Source organism: Phaseolus vulgaris, chromosome 5, assembly GCF_000499845.2.
Source record: "Phaseolus vulgaris cultivar G19833 chromosome 5, P. vulgaris v2.0, whole genome shotgun sequence".
Lineage (NCBI taxonomy): Eukaryota > Viridiplantae > Streptophyta > Magnoliopsida > Fabales > Fabaceae > Phaseolus > Phaseolus vulgaris.
Window position 1 is genome coordinate 11,331,622 of NC_023755.2, and position 13,523 is coordinate 11,345,144.

A 13,523-nucleotide genomic window follows, 5' to 3' on the forward strand; every position below is an offset into this window, starting at 1 on the left:
CTGACAATGCGGTTTACTTGAATTCCAAGGTGCAAGATGGCGGAAAGGAAGATGAGTGATAGGTCTCAATCCATAAAGGAATGCACAAAGTTTGGATACGATGGGCGACTCTGGTTGTGACCACCGCGATAGGGTTTGGTTTGAAAATTGGGTTTCTTGTTGGGACGAGTTGAGAACCATTGTGTGGAAACCTGATTAGCTTGAATGATGGAATTTTTTATGAGTTTATGTTTCTCAAACCTCTCTGCTTGAGCGAGGAGTAAAGACTCAAGCTCGTCAGTAGTGTAAGGATCAGAATGGAAGAGGACAACGGTGATGAAACCATCGTATTCCTCCGATAGACCATCCAGGATGACATCTATGTGTTCGACATTAGAAATGGAAACACCAATGGCAGATAGGGAATCAATAGTCTTTTTGATATTCAAGAAGGTAGTTGCCAACGATTTTGTCATTCTAAGGTGTGCGAAGAAGAAGACGAAGTTTCTTGATGGTGGCCCTTGTGTGGGAGGCATAAGATGTGGATAAGCGCGTCCAAATAGCAGCAGAAGATTCTAGATTGACCATTTTGGTTAAGATGGAGGAGGACATGGAGTTAATCAACCAGGCTATGAGAAGCTGGTCTTGCTTATGATAATGTAGAAAGATTGTGTTGATGGTGGGTTTTTGATCTTGACCTTTGGATGGAAGAAACTCTGATGGAACATGAGTACCATCAAGGAGATGCATGAGATCGAGGCCATGAAGAGTAGCAAATATTTGTTGTTTCCAAATCAGAAAATTTTCATCTGTAAGTTTTAGGGTGATCGGGGTAGAAAAGTGGAGTAAGGAAGGAGACGCCATTGGCGAAGAAGGAGGAGGAAAAAATAGAGGAAGAAGATGATGAAGAAGAGGTAGCAGAAGAGATCGTGGGAAAAAGATAACTCTAGATACCATGTTAGAAGATAGAGAGAAGAAGGAAAATGTATATGAATATATGAGTTTCAGTATATTGCAGGATGCATGGGATACATGTATATATAAGAGTTACGTATGTGTAACTGTTATAATAGAATGTAAACTATCTGCCTAATACATCTCGTATGCATCAATTATACGTGGTGTATCAATCCAACTTCGGTCCATAGAATTGGTAGACTAAGAAAATCTAAATCAAAATTGTCGAAGGTCGGACACCCCCAAACTCAGCATCAATGTATTCAATACATACAAATACTATCTAATTCATAATAAAACTAAATCAAAATTGTCAAAGGTTGGACACTCCTGAACTCAAAATCAACACGTTCAATACACACAAGTATTATCTAATTCATTATAAAACTAAATAAAAATTGTAGAATGTCGAACACCTCCGGACTTAGAATTAACATGTTCAACACATACAAAAACACATTTATTATAAAATTAAATAGTAAATAAAACACTGACCTTAAATGTGAGTTTTTAAGCTATCGTGACAAGGAAGAAAGCTAGGAAAGCTTGCGGAGGAAACAATGTGGTGGTTGCGGTGGCTCGAGGAGAAGCGTTAGGTTCATGGTGGCTCGTGAAGAAGAGGCGCGATGGAGAAGCTCATGCAGTGGACCGAGGTCGTTGTTGGGTCAGAAGCAGCGGTGAGAGCGGAGGTCGTCGCTGGGGTGAGGTTGCCGCCATTGAGGAAGGGTTCTCAGAATGAGAGCGAGAGAATGAGTGAAAGTGAGATAAGGAGCGAGTTATATTTTTTCAGAAAAAGAACCACTTTCAATGACGATTGTATTATTGAATCGTCATTTATATGTCTCTCAGAACCCTTTTAAAGACGGTCTGTTGCAAACTGTTATATGTATCTCAGAACCAATTTTAACGACAGTTCCTTTAGCAACCGTTGTTAAAAAGTTCCAAAAATTACAAAACTACCACCACTTTTTTTTTCCATGACAGTTTTCTAACAATTGTCGTTACATGGGGTCGTGGTTTTGATATTTTGTACTAGTGCATGAATTCCACTAACTATGATGTTTATGTACGAGGAACCAATGCTAAATTAGAGTCATACTTTTATGGAATATTGTCTAATATTATTCAATTGGAGTATATTGACTTCCCAATAATGAATTTAGTTTTCTTTCAATGTGAATGGTTTGATAATACTCCTAATATAGGAACCAAAGTAAATAAAAACTACGAAATTATTCAAGTAAAGGAATCATAGAAATATAATAAAGCATATGATCCATTCATATTTGCACAACAAGCAGAGCATGTTTTTACACCAAATATCTATAGGGACACCAAGGTTGGTTGGGAGTAATTAAAACAAAAGTTCGTAGTAGAATCATTGATAACACAATAAGTTAGGTTGAACATGACACTCCATACCAAGATGATAAGCTTCTACAACTTGAAGTAGTGCTACATGTTGATCTAGACTTCATTCATGATACTCTTACTGATGTTGATTGGGGGAGAAGAAGTAGATATACAATTACTAAATGAAAAAAACCTAGGTGAATAATACGATTAGGAATACATTTCAAGTGAGGATAACATTGATAGTGATTTCAGTAACACAGATACCTCTTTGGTAATTCATGCATTAAAGTTGATTGTATACCTTGTCTAAACTATGTTTACATTAATTTTATTGTTATTTCCTATAATTGTAGTGAATGACAGATAAGATAATTGGCATATGTGGCTACAAAAAACATTATGTTTGAGTCTTTTGATCATGATTACTTTATTTATTTATTCAAAATTGATTGATCCACTTTGATTATTGTATTACATCTTTTATAAGCAATAAGTTTCACTTGTAGATGACACCAAAGGGTAGAGGCGGTGTGTAAGAAAGTGTGGCTTTAAACTAGAGGGGGAGGGGGGGTGAATGGTTTAAAGAGGGTTTTCGCAAACTTTTAAGTCAAGAATGAAATTACTTCGAGAAACAATTGATAAGGAATTCAGTTTGCCAAAACACTAAGCAAATAAGCACAGCACCAGAAAAACAATCGGTTGTTTATACCAGTTCACAAATATCAAAACTGAATTTAAAGAGATTAAGGATAGAGAGAATTCACACAAAGGTTTATACTGATTCACTCTAAACCCAGAGCTACATCCAATCTTCTCAGAAACCACTGAGGAAATCCACTAATAAATCAACCCTAGATCACTTACAACACAACCAAAGAAGTGACCTTGATCCCCTCAAGACACGCACTTCTCTTGGTCAGCACAACACCACTAAGAATGCTGATCTTGATGCCCTCAATAACACACAACACTTCTCAGCAACCACAGAAAGTTTCTTTCAAGAGTACAAAGGATTACACTTGTTACAGAACGAATCTGAAATCAATACAAGCAGAAAATCCTAGCTCACACTCTTTGATCAATCTCAATCTCTAAGCAATCTTAATCAAAACTCCTTGAAAAACTCAAATCTGTTTTTCTGTATATAATCAAAGTTGTTGTTTGTTATCAAATCTTAACAAACTATTCATTGCATTTAAAGATTGGTCAGAGCATTAAAAACTGGAGCGTAAATAGTTTGAAAATCATTTAATGCTCAGTCAAAGCACAAAACAGTTTTCTGTTATGGTACCAAAACAAACAATCGGTTGTTTCCACGAATCAATCGGTTGTTTTGGTTTTGACAGCAAGTCAACCATAAAAATAGTTTTCAACCTTTTCTAAAAACACCTAAGTAGAAAACAATCGGTTGTTTCGACAAAACAACAGGTTGTTTCGACAAAACAACAGGTTGTTTTTCACTTAGTTTGAAAAACACTTTTCTTTTAAAAGGATTGAGAATGTCTATGCTTTGGATTCAATCAAGAGTGGATTATACATAAAATCTACCCTAGAACCTATCTAAAAGACAGCTCAGCAACAACAAGCACAACCAGCCTTTCATCATCCTTCAAAGGGTTTGGATTCTTCAAAGCTTGAACACACTTGGTTCAACAATCTCTCCCTATTTGATGAAGACAAATCCCTGATGCTTGTGTTGGATTGATTGAATCTAAAGCAGTTCCTACAAGACACAGTTTTAAGCAAAGCATAGAATATCTGATATTTGGTTAGCACAGAAACAGAAACAGAATTTCAGAGCATAATATCAGAGCAATAACCTATAAGGTTTCAACCATACAACTGTTTTGCAGAAATTAATAACGAAAAAAAAACAAACACAACATAAATCTCCCCCTATTTGTCTTCACAAATAGAAAAAATAAGAGATAAAAAAGATAATTGTTCTTAATACAACAGAATTAAAAAGCAGAAGCAGAAAACAAAAAAACTGATAAAACATAAAAAAACAATTGGTTGTTTCGAGATATCAACCAGTTGTTTTTCCTCTTCATTCATCATCAGCATATTGTAGATAAAAAATTTGGTACTGCCTTAATCTGTTCATCCAAAGTTATGAAGCGTGCATCCATGCTGTTGAACCTGTTATCAATGCTCTGTAAGTTTCTTACACACAGATCATGGAGATTCCTTTGGTTCTCCGCAAATCCATCAAGCCTATTGACCATGTATCTCTCAAAAGAAGACATGGTTGGCATTCCATCTTCTTGATTTCCAGCACCAGCACTGGGTCCAACATCTTGATTTGTTTCGGGATGATCTTCATGTTGAAAATCCATATCAGTAGCATGTTCTTCTTCTTCAAGATCAGCAACAACACTTGATGAGGCACCATGGTCACCATCTTTGCTTATCCATTTGCCACCTATTTTGGTGAATCCCATTTTGCTGAGAGATCCATTGTTCAAATCTTGAGTTGACTTGACCAACTCATATGTTTCATCCTCCAGATTGACTTCAAAATACAACAAAAATTTAGAAATCAAAACAACATATGGATAGTGATAGTCACTTAAACTCATTGCCTTTTGCATGTGCTCCTTGATGATGTGGATCCAATTTATTCTGATTTTCTTCATTATGCAGTAGATATACACAAGGTCCTCCTCTGTAAGAACAGAATGATTGCTCCCCCTTGGAGTTAGAATCCAAGTCACAATAAGGTTCCCCTTGTTGATTCTGAGGCCAGAATACTTCAGACCCGCCACTGCAGTCCACACATCATAGGTGATCTCCATATCTACACCCTTCACATGAGAGACAAGGTTGTTTCCCTCAAATTTGAGATTTGTGTAGAACACTCTAATCAAATCTGGGTAGATGTTCCCCTTCATCTCCAAGAACTTTCTGAGAGATTGATCTTTGAGCAGCCTTCTTACATTATCTAGCTTTTGGCTTTTCAGCCAATCAAAGCAAACAACTTTGGGGTTGTTTATCACTTTGGTGCTAGTCTCAAACCTATACCTTTCAATAAGATCATTATCACCAGAAAACCATCCTTCTAGCCTTCCTCCAGATCTTACTGCTCTGGTTTTAACTCTCTTTAAGGTGGGAGGAGTTGATTCCATGATGGCAGAGAAGAGGCAGAGAGAAGCTCACACCAGAATTGCAAGAGATGTTGCAATTGGTTGTTCTTGTGGAAGAGATCAACTGCAACAAATTTTATAGAAAAAATAGAATCATAAAGCATTCAATGACATGAGTGGGTCCCAGATTTTCAGAGAGAAAAGACTTCACCAAGCTCTGCACAGAAAACGTAAAAAAAAAGCAGAAAATCACATGGTCATCACATGTGATCTTTGACTAGTCATAAAAGCTCTTAAATTTTCAAGATTGTGGAATATATTCCTTTAAGATTGTTGTAACTTCTTTCTGAGTGTGATCAGCTTTCAACACAGGTTCATTGACCAAGGATTATTTCTTTAATTTGATATGCAACGGATAGAAATTCAAAACAGAAATTAAATTGATTTCTTCACAGTGCTGTCAGACATAAAACAATCGGTTGTTTAGATGAAACAATCGGTTGTTTTTCTACAGCAGTAAAACTGATTTTGAATTTTTAATCATGAGCAGAAAGACTTCAAAGCAGAAGAAATTGACCATTTTAAAAGAGATATTTAAGCATGAATATGAATTTAAACAGTAATTTAAGACAAAGATAAGGAAGGTCTTATCCTTTGTGATGTTCTTTTAATGAGCCATGTGCTTTGTGATCAAGAAGCCTCATTTAACTGTTGAGAGCCTTTGGACAGATATAGAACATTGATTCAGCTTCAATGTTTGTCTTTTTCTTCCAAGAACTTGATCAGTTGACTCAGTCCCTCACACTTCTTTAGATTTCCTGCACTAACATGAGAACAAGATTTGGCCCCTTCACAAATGTGGGTCCAATTGATTTCTTTTTCTCATTTGGAACCTCACATCCTTTAGGAATCCATTTCATGAAGCCCCTGGGAACAAAAAATTTCCTTATTTTGCAGAATCTAACCGAATGGCCCTTTTTCATGCAGTAAAAGCATGTAACAACCGGTTGTTTCGACTTAACAATCGGTTGTTTTACTGGATTTCTTGAATTTTTTTTTTGAAAACTTATCTTGTTTGTTTTGTGGATTAAAACCTAAACCATCTTTTCCAAAAACACAATTCTAAGGTGCCAAGACATTCTCAAAGTTAGATTTTTCCTTTGAAAGCTTATCCACAGTATTAACAAGATAATGCACTTTTTTCTCAAGGTTTTCATAATTTTCGCAAATGAGAGTGTCACACTTGCAAGAAGAATTTTTGAAATGTGTTTCCAAATTTTTAAAATCCTTTTTAGCTTTTTCAAGCTCTTCTTCAAGTGATTTCACTCTCTTTTCCAGCCAGTTGTTAAGTTCTTTCAATCGGTTGTTTGAAAGAACCAATTGATTAGCTTCATCGTGAGTTTCTTGAAAAGCTTCAAGCAATTCATTATAATTTTGTTCATTTAAAGAAGCACAAGAACTTACTTCACTTGAGCTGCAAGGTTGATAGTTGTCGTTTTGCTGTCAAATTAATATGATTTTAGCATAGACTTGTCTAACACTAGAGAGATGATAGTATAATTGTGGACAAATGTCCCCAAGTCGTCTCCCAACGAATCCAATAGTAAAATCAGTTGATCAGGGTTTAAAATCTATCTGCAAGCAATAAAAGTTAGCAATAACAATAAAGATGAAAAGGGGGTTTGAGATAGTTGTGCAAAAAATATAAAAGAAATTAAAATAGCAAATAAAAAGCGGTTGATCCCAAGTTCTTCCACCATTGAATTCCTCACAGGTTCTCTAAAGATTAATCTTTTCTCAATCCTCCAACAGAGCTAAACCAGATTGAACATGCGCCGATCTGATTCAACTGAAACTCACTAGTAAAGCATGCGTCTACTAGTTTAATCAATACCCACTTTGTTCCATGCGTATACTCCATGGGAATGCTTACCTCCTCTCCCTTGAATCATGCGCCCAAGAAATTAATTAGAACAATGCGAACTAACTAAGAAACCAAAGTTTAAGATAAGGAAGACTCTCAATCATGCGTTCAAGTACAACCTCTCACAAAAACCAGTTTTCCAGGAGATTAGACAATAAAAACAACTGCTATAGAGAATTAAAAATCGAAACTTTTATTGGAACAAAACCTCAGAACTCAATGGGGAATTACAAAAGAACCAACAAAAAAATGTTTAGCCTTCCATGCGGAGGCAAAACAAAAGAATTACTAAGAAGAAAATAAACTAAGAAAACCCTATGAAGCTCTCCCTTTTTCTCCTTGATGCTTGTGTCCTTTTATAAGCTTTTCTGCTCCAAGGATCTTGAGAGAATATTGTAGTTTATATTTTGTTAACCGTTTCCAAGTTTCCATCTTTCCAGAATTCCTGTATTTTGCAAAAGATTTGCTTCCAATTCTGTTTCTAGAATCTTGTAGCTTTTATTTTCTCTTTCTTCTCCTCATAATATTTTTTCTGTTTTGGTTCAAGAAGCAACTTGGACTTTTGCATATTTGGCCCATTCACAAAGGTAGATGCTTCCTCCGGATAATTTACTCTAAAAACACAAAATTAACAATAATAATAGTTAAGGCCCAAATAAACCCAATTATAAGAATATTAATTAAAACAATGGATTTATTTATTATTATAGTCCAATAATCTATGAATTAGGCTAATGAGTGTGAATAAATATATGCTCATCAAAGATTCATCATCATCTTCAGCAATTAAACAAATGTTATCTCTTTCTTCTTCATTTGATGATGAACTTGATGAGGATACCTCATTCTCATCCCAAGCTATGTAGGCTCTCTTTGTCTTGCCCTTCTTTTCCTTGTAGCTAGGCTTTTTCTCCTTGCTTTTGTTTGGGCAATCTGCCTTTATGTGCCCTTGCTCACCACAACTAAAACAAGTATAGTTATTGGAATTAAAATCATTGGATTTCTTGTTTCCATACCTATCTTTGTTGTTGTCCTTGTTGCGGTTCCTCTTCAAGAATTTGCTAAACTTTCTGGATAGCAAGCTAAGGTTCTCTTCATCACTATCATCGTTGGATTCTTGTTTGCCTTTGTGCTTGACAGCTTTTAAGGCTATACTCCTTACGTGCTTGTCTTCGCTTTCTTGAGCATTGAGTCGATTCATCTCTAACTCATGTTCCCTAAGCTTGCCAAACAAAGAAGCCATACTCAAGGATGTTAGATCTTTAGATTCAGAAATTGCAGTTACCTTAGGTTGGCATGCTCTATCAAGACATTTCAGAATCTTGATGTTTAGCTCTTCTTTTTCAAAGGTCTTGTCAAAGCTCATGAGATGATTGATGATGTGCGTGAATCTTTTCTGCACTTCAGCAATTGTTTCACCTTTGAGCATTCTAAACATCTCATACTCTTGGATTATAGTATGTTTCCTTGCTCTCTTCACCTCATTTGTACCTTCATAAGTTACCTCCAAGGTGTCCCACATTTCTTTTGCTGATTTGCATTGAGAGACCCTGAAAAACTCATCTGAATTCAAAACAGAGGTTATTATGTTTTTAGCAATGCAATCGAATTTGGCCTTCTTGCTTTCAGAGTCAGTCCATCGAGACCAAGACTTTTCAATGGATGATCCATCTTTATCAAATTTTGGGACAAAAGAACCATTTTCAATTGCATCCCAAATACCTTTGTCAAGTGATTCCACAAAGATTTTCATTCTCACTTTCCAAAATTGGTAGTTCAAACCACAAAACAGAGGTGGTCTGTTGATTGAAGCACCTTCCCCCAAAGGTAGTCTATCAGCAATTAAAAAACACTTTTAGGATCACACTTGAATAAATTTCAAGAACCAAGCTCTTAATGCCAATTGTAAGAAAGTGTGGCTTTAAACTAAAGGGGGGGGGGGGGGCTGAATGGTTTAAAGAGGGTTTTCGCAAACTTTTAAGTCAAGAATGAAATTACTTTGAGAAACAATTGATAAGGAAATCAGTTTGCCAAAACAAAAAGCAAATAAGCACAACACCATAACAACAATCGGTTGTTTATACCAGTTCACAAATATCAAAACTGAATTTAAAGAGATTAAGGATAGAGAGAATTCACACAAAGGTTTATACTGATTCACTCTAAACCCAGAGCTACATCCAGTCTTCTCAGAAACCACTGAGGAAATCCACTAAGCAATTAACCCTAGATCACTTACAACACAACCAAAGAAGTGACCTTGATCCCCTCAAGACACACACTTCTCTTGGTCAGCACAACACCACTAAGAATGTTGATATTGATCCCCTCAAGAACACACAACACTTCTTAGCAACCACATAAAGTTTCTTTCAAGAGTACAAAGGATTACACTTGTTACAGAACGAATCTGAAATCAATACAAGCAGAAAATCCTAGCTCACACTTTTTTATCAATCTCAATCTCTAAGCAATCTCAACTTTTTCTCTTAATCAAAACTCCTTGAAAAACTCAAATCTGTTTTTCTGTATATAATCAAAGTTGTTGTTTGTTATCAAATCTTAACAAACTATTCATTGCATTTAAAGATTGGTCAGAGCATTAAAAACTGGAGCGTAAATAGTTTGAAAATCATTTAATGCTGAGTCAAAGCACAAAACAATTTTATGTTATGGTACCAAAACAAACAATCGGTTGTTTCCACATATCAATCGGTTGTTTTGGTTTTGACAGCAAGTCAACCATAAAAACAGTTTTCAACCTTTTCTAAAAACACCTAAGTACAAAATAATCGGTTGTTTTGACAAAACAACAGGTTGTTTTTCACTTAGTTTGAAAACCACTTTTCTTTTAAAAGGATTGAGAATGCCTATGCTTTGGATTCAATCAAGAGTGGATTATACATAAAATCTACCCAGAACCTATCTAAAAGACAACTCAGCAACAGGAAGCACAACCAGCCTTTTATCATCCTTCAAAGGGTTTGGATTCTTCAAAGCTTGAACACACTTGGTTCAACACGGTGGTGGTAGACCACCTAATAGTAGTGATCGAGGTGTTCCTGTTGCTGACGAATCTTCACCCAACACCAACATTCCCCCTTCGTCTGTTCTTCCAACACTTCATGGAAATTTTTTGAACATCATGTAGAATAATACATTCCCACTACCGTTTTTACTGAGCCAACTATGAATCAACCTTCGTCGATACAAGACTCTCTTACCCTTACACTTGAGTACGAGTATGACAATATAGTTGATTTGAGGCCTTGATTTCATGCAAAAAATGGGGAGTAAGTATATTTTAATCTAATTGTTAGTCATTAATATGTTCTAATTTTCATATATCAGTTTGAGAATATGTTTTGAATACAAATTTACACCAGTAAATGAACCTTCCAATATAATCTGACAAATTGGTTAAGGAAAACAATGTTGGTTGTTAAAAAAGTGGGCAAATTTGTATGATCTAAATTTTGTTTCAATAGAATAATAGGTAAAGAAAGACTAGAAAAGTGCTTAATTTTGAAGTCTAAATCACGAGAGTACAAAAAGTTCCTATAACTCCAATACAAAAGTTGAACCCATCTTTAACATTTTGTATCTTATGTTTGGAGAATGCTTAGAACCCTAGTTTTGAAATATTAGTTTATAAAACTTATTAAATATAATAATTTTTAAATTTTAAATTTATTGAAAATTTTATGGATAAAAAAGCGTGAACAGCAGGATTCGAACCTGCGCGGGCAGAGCCCACATGATTTCTAGTCATGCCCGATAACCACTCCGGCATGTCCACTGTGATGATAACAACAAAACTAACTTTAATATTCAAACCATTTGCACAATATAAATTATGTTTTGCTGATCTGCAAAAGGTTTTACACTCACTTCTAGATCTGTCAAATCCTTGGTGTTCTTAGCATCTATATGTATTAGGGCTAATGTTTTCAGAATGTACAAAAACTTTAATTTGAAATTTAGGGTTCTAAAGAAAGAATACTTTTTTTATGAAATGTCCATGATAAACCTGGTACTTTCTATGTGGTAGTGTTGCCAATATGATTACTTAATTTATAAATACTCCTTACAAATTATTTGTGTTTAGGGGCATAAATACATATTTTTGTCGGTTGACTTTGGTGAGAAGCTCCACTTCTGATTTGTCTCTTCTGGAATTTGTTCTACGTCTTCTCGTTGAACTGTAACGTAATTCATGCATTAAAATTGATTGTATACTTTTGGAGATCCCACATCGACTAGAGATAAGGACATTTCATAATATATAAATGGGTGCAGACCTCAATCTTATGAGCCGGTTTTATGGGGTTGAGTTAGGCTTAAAGTCCACTTGGTAATATGGTATCAGAGCCATTTTGAGCCTATCCTAGCGAGTATTTGTTGGGCCTATCGTGCCACCCGCTATCGGGCCGCTATCGGACCACCCAAAATATATAGTCCCACGCACGAGCTTCTATCTATCACTCTCGGCGTGAGGGGGGTGTGTTGGAGATCCCACATCGACTAGAGATAAGGACATTTCATAATATATAAATGGGTGCAGACCTCAATCTTATGAGTCGGTTTTATGGGGTTGAGTTAGGCTTAAAGTCCACTTGGTAATATGGTATCAGAGCCATTTTGAGCCTATCCTAGCGAGTATTTGTTGGGCCTATCGTGCCACCCGCTATCGGACCGCTATCGGACCACCCAAAATATATTGTCCCACGCACGAGCTTCTATCTATCACTCTCGGCGTGAGGGGGGTGTGTTGGAGATCCCACATCGACTAGAGATAAGGACATTTCATAATATATAAATGGGTGCAAACCTCAATCTTATGAGCCGGTTTTATGGGGTTGAGTTAGGCTTAAAGTCCACTTGGTAATATGGTATCAGAGCCATTTTGAGCCTATCCTAGCGAGTATTTGTTGGGCCTATCGTGCCACCTGCTATCGGGCCGCTATCGGACCACCCAAAATATATAGTCCCACGCACGAGCTTCTATCTATCACTCTCAGCGTGAGGGGGGTGTGTTGGAGATCCCACATCGACTAGAGATAAGGACATTTCATAATATATAAATGGGTGCAGACCTCAATCTTATGAGCCGGTTTTATGGGGTTGAGTTAGGCTTAAAGTCCACTTGGTAATATATACCTTGTCTAAATTATGTTTACATTAATTTTATTGTTATATCCTATAATTGTAGTGAATGACAAATAAGACAACTGACGTATTTGGCTATAGAAAACATTATCAGGTTTGAGTCTTTTGATCATGATTACTTTATTTATTATTCAAAATTGATTGATCCACTTTGATTATTGTATTACATCTTTTATATGCAATAAGTTTCACTTGCAGATGACACCAAAAGGTAGAGGTGGTGGTGGTAGACCACCTAATCAAGGTGATCAAGGTGTTCGTGTTGCTGACTAATCTATAGCAACATTCACCCTTCGTCTGTTCTTCCAACACTTCATGGAAATTTTTTTGAACATCATGTAGAAAAATCAATTCCGACTATCGTTTTTACAAAGCCAACTATGAATCGACCTTCGTCGATATAAGACTCTCTTACACTTACACCCGAGTATGAGTATGCCAACGTAGTTGATTTGAGGCCCTGATTTCATGCAAAAAACGGAGAATAAGTATATTTTAATCTAATTGTTATTCATTAATATGTTCTTATTTTCATATATCATTTTGAGAATATGTTTTGAACACAAATTTACACCACCAAATGAACCTTCCAATATAATCTGACAAATTGGTTAAGGAAAACAATGTTGGTTGTTAAAAAGTGGGCAAATTTGTATGATCTAAATTTTGCTTCAATAGAATAATAGGTAAAAAAAGACTAGAAAAGTGCTTAATTTTGAAGTCTAAATCATGAGAGTAAAGTTGTTATAACTCCAATACAAAAGTTGATTCCATCTTTAACATTTTGTATTTTATGGGTTGGACCACCCCTGAAGTGGTCCCTATTTATTTATTTATTTATTTTATTGTTGATAAAAAAAATGGTTGGAGAATCCTTAAAACCCTAGTTTTGAAATATTAGTTTATAAAACTTATTAAATATAATTATTTTTAAATTTTAAATTTATTGACAATTTTATGATAAAAAAAGCGCGAACAGCAGGATTCGAACCTGCGCGGGCAGAGCCCACATGATTTCTAGTCATGCCCGATAACCACTCCGGCATGTCCAC

The 13,523-nt window shown here is 35.7% G+C and overlaps 2 non-coding genes across 2 annotated transcripts; both read right to left on the bottom strand.

The window, feature by feature from the left end:
- Nucleotides 1–11,019: 11,019 nt before the first annotated feature.
- Nucleotides 11,020–11,101, bottom strand: TRNAS-AGA (transfer RNA serine (anticodon AGA)). The gene has a single exon. It is a non-coding gene; the product is annotated as a tRNA-Ser (tRNA).
- A 2,340-nt stretch (nucleotides 11,102–13,441) lies between these two features.
- Nucleotides 13,442–13,523, bottom strand: TRNAS-AGA (transfer RNA serine (anticodon AGA)). Its single transcript has one exon. It is a non-coding gene; the product is annotated as a tRNA-Ser (tRNA).